Below are 4,090 nucleotides of genomic sequence, written 5' to 3'. Positions count from 1 at the left end.
TGGGGCGCTCGGAGCTGAGGCTTCCCTCGGAACGCCGTCCCTGCCCAGGAGAACTTTGGATTTTTGTCTTTTAAAGAAAAGAATTATTTTCTTCCCCTAAAATTAGGAGCGAGCCCCGCCTGACCAGGGGTGTTCTGCCATGAACCAGAGACCAAAGAATGAGGACCCCCCCCACCACACCCCCCGACTCCCAGACCGGGGGTTCTTGGCTTTCGGCTCTTCTGAGGGAACTGTGGGCACGTGGGGTTCTCTCCCCCGTTTCTGGCTGATGCCAGCCGGTAGGTGCAGCGCCCGGGTGCGGCAGGGGCTTGTGCCCACTCAGCAGCCTTCCTGGCGGCCGGATACTTCCTTGGGGGTGACGGCCACTTGAACGTGGGCACCCAGGGCTGCACCTGCTGTCACAGGGCGGCTAAGGCCAGCCCCGTCCCGACTCCCGCCTTCTCTCCCGCTTTCACCCCCTTTCTCTGCCAGCACTTGGGGGCACGCCTGCACCACGCTCCGCAAATGTGGTGCCCTAGAGTGCCCAGCTGTCCCTTTGGGCCCCTCTGTCTACCCACGAGCACAGGGGCCTGGCACGGGCAGGCAGAGGAGCCTGGAGGACAGCCTGCTGCTTCCGGGGCTTCAGCTGGGGACTGAGTGAGGACAGCTGACCCTGTGAGGCCCACCCAGCTGTCGCCCGCTGGGGGTGCCCAGGGCCTGTTGGGTGCCCTTAGGGGCTCAGAGAAGCCCCCTCCGCCCCCCCACCCCTGCTTTCCCTGGGGCCAGGCAGCCTCATCCACCCTGGGCTCTATTCCACACTGGCCTCTGGGCCTCAGCTGGGCGTACCTGGCATGTGTGCCCGGCGTGGGTGAATGATCCGTGGAGCTGGCATGCGTGCCTGGCATCATCCTGTCTGCTGAGTCACCAGTGGCGGCCTCCCGGGAACAGGAGCTGCTGCTTGGGGATCTGTTGGGTTCCGTTCGGACCTCGCAAACAGCTGAGCTGAGGCCCTGGGCCCAAGTATTGTTTTTACTGTTAAAAATAATAGGAGAGAGATCCCACTGCCCCTGCTGGGCCAGGGCTCGTCCAAGCCGTGTGTGGGACCCTTGCCTCGTCCCCCGGTCCCCGTGGGAAGCAGACGCGGGCGCTTTCCCAGGCTTGCTCCCAGATCGGGCTGGGGGGACTCCGCCGCCCCCAGACCCGTGTCCTCACTCCACCCCTTCACAGCTGCCCTGTCCAGGAGCCGTGGGGTGGGGGGTTCTTGGCATCGCTCGGACCCGCCGGCCTTCTCCAGGGGAGGCTTCGTGCTCAGGCCCCACCCTGTGGCTGTCATGTGTGAATTTGAGTTGCCCTGCTTGTCTCTGCTGGAGAAGGGGAGGGGGTTTGCCCTGTGAGGCCAGGGCTGTTCATCTCCATCCCCCTGCCGCTCCCCAGGACCCCCTCTCCAGGGGCAGAGCTAACCTAAGTGCAGAGAGGGGTCCCAGGAAGGACTGGCGCTGACTGGCCAAGCAGTTGTCTGCAAACTTCTGCTTCTGGGGATGGTTCCTGTGCTGGACGGACTTGGGGGAACAGCCTTTGGGGTTGTGATGGCCGAGCCTTGGGCTCGGTTACTGGGTCAGGCCCACGGTCAGGTTCCACCGAGAGCCACCCAGCACTTGGGCTAACCACGGAGTCTGATGGGAGGTTCTGAGCTGGCCCCAAAGCATCGGAGGGGCAGAGGTTGGCTGGCGTGTGCCAGCACCCCCACCTGTGCCCCGGGGACCCCCAAGATGCCAGCTGGGGTGCTCAGGATGTTCGGAAGCACTCGGTCCTGTTTCCCCCTGGGCCCGCCGGCTCTGGCTTGGCCAGGCACGGCACAGACAGACAGAAACAAAAGCAGGAGCGGAGGAGGATGAAACCACGTTGTGCATTCAGCTTAGCGACCCCCCCCCCCCCGCGCCTCCCCCCCGCAGCTGTCTTCCAAGTATTATTTTTACTGTTAAGAAATTTTTTAAAAGAGAAATGTGAAATGTAATGTTTTTACAGCAACCATATGAAATATATTTTATAAGGAATAAATGGTGCCTTGTCTGTGTGACTACCCGTTCCACGGCCCTGAAGTCCATGGGGTGAGATGCTGCTGACCTGGGCACTGCTCAGGGCTGACTCCTGGCTCTATGCTCTGGGGATCATGCCTGGTGGTGCTCAGGGCTTACTCCTGGCTCTGTGCTCGGGGATCATGCCTGGTGGTGCTCAGGGCTGACTCCTGGCTCTGTGCTTGGGGATCACACCTGGTGGTGCTCAGGGCTGACTCCTGACCGAACTAGGGGGACCTCACATGGAGGTGGGGGTGAAACCTGTGTCAGCCATGAGCCAGGCAAGCGCCTAAGCCCCTGTACTATCTCTCCATGCCCTCCTTTGTGTGTTACACTGGGGTGATGTGGCCCTCCAGGGGAAGACCCAGTCTGGCCTCTCACGGACCAGCAGCCCCTCCCCTGGGTCGGAGCTGATGGAGGATGGTCCTGCAGTCTGGCGAGGATCCACTGTGGGCATCAGTCCTCTGGGGCCAGCACATTCCGGCCACATGCCCAAGCCCCTTGGCAGTGACTGAGGAGGGTGCAAATCATGCAATTTGGACTCTCGGGCGCCTCAGTACAGGCCTGCACTGCCACCTTCTGGGTGAATGTGGTCTGGGGGCTGGGAGGGGTCTGCCATCCTGCAGGAGACCAGGCCTGATCCCCCTACACCTGCTCCCCTTCACTGGAACCAACAAGCCTCAGAATGACTCAGTGACCCGTGCACGGCCACCCCAGGCCTGGCATGGGCTCCCTCTGTGCCAGAGTGTGGGCCTTGCATGCCTGAGGCCAAGCATTCGACTACGGGCACCCCACTGTCGGGTGTGTCTCCCCGACAATTTGCTGTTGCGATTCCCAGTGCCACAGCCAAGTGTGGCCACCAAGTATGACAAGAACAAAGGGGAGAGAGGGGAATGCGGCCGAGAGGGGCTACATTCTCGTCCTGGAGGCTGGGTCAAAGGTCCGAGCTGGGCCTTGTCCATGCAGAATTCCCACCCTGGGTAAAAGATTTTGGAAACAGGATATCATTCCCAGGCAGTGCACTGCTGCCCGCCTTGCTGGACCTTCAGGAAAGGCAGAAGAACTAAGAGTAAGGTGTGTGTGATTGTGGGCAAAGTATTTTTAAAATTGGAGATGCCGGGTGGTGGTAATAGTGCGGGGGGGGGGGATGGTGAGCATAGTGGTGATGGTGAGGTGGTGATGTCATCATGGTGATGGTGATGTGGTGATGTCATCATGGTGGTAATGGTGATGTGATGTCATCATGGTGATGTGGTGATGTCATCATGGTGGTAATGGTGATGTGATGCCATCATGGTGATGTGGTGATGTCATCATGGTGGTAATGGTGATGTGATGTCATCATGGTGATGTGGTGATGTCATCATGGTGGTAATGGTGATGTGATGCCCCATCATGGTGATGGTGATGTGGTGATGTCATCATGGTGGTAATGGTGATGTGGTGTCATCATGGTGATGGTGATGCGGTGATGTCATTCTGGTGATGTCATCATGGTGGGTGGTGATGTGATGTCATCGTGGTGGTGGTGGTGGTGATCATGGTGATGGTGATAATGGTAGTGATGGTGGTGACGGTGATGTTGGTGTTGGGGACCGTGTTGCAGATACACAGGGTGAGGTGCTGGGCACCCCGTCCCCGCTTCCTACAGTTTGGGTGTTACTCTGCCCCTGGGTGTGGGGGCTCAGCACAGCTGGGCGCTTGCCCTGGGCTTCACCGTCATGCTTTGTGTCCAGTCAAGCCATGGCTGGGGAGTGCAGGGGTGCGGGGGAGAGGGAGAGAGACTCTGGGGTCTGCGCTCCTCTGTCTTCTACCTTTAAAAGCAGCCGCCAGGGATGGGGCGATAGATAACCCCCGGGGTAGAGCGTAGGCCTGGGTGCGACCCCTGACATCGCACAGCCCCCTCAGCTCCACTCCTGAGAGGTAAGGGAGATCGGACATGGGAAGGCACCAAGCTGGTCTCGGACACTGTGTGCAGTTCTCTGTGCCCTGCCAGGAGTCTGCTCTGAGACCGCTGGGTGTGACCCACAACAAAA

Source organism: Sorex fumeus, unplaced genomic scaffold (genome assembly GCF_029834395.1).
Source record: "Sorex fumeus unplaced genomic scaffold, SorFum_2.1 ptg000024l, whole genome shotgun sequence".
Taxonomy (NCBI): Eukaryota; Metazoa; Chordata; class Mammalia; order Eulipotyphla; family Soricidae; genus Sorex; species Sorex fumeus.
This window is presented reverse-complemented; position numbering follows the sequence as displayed.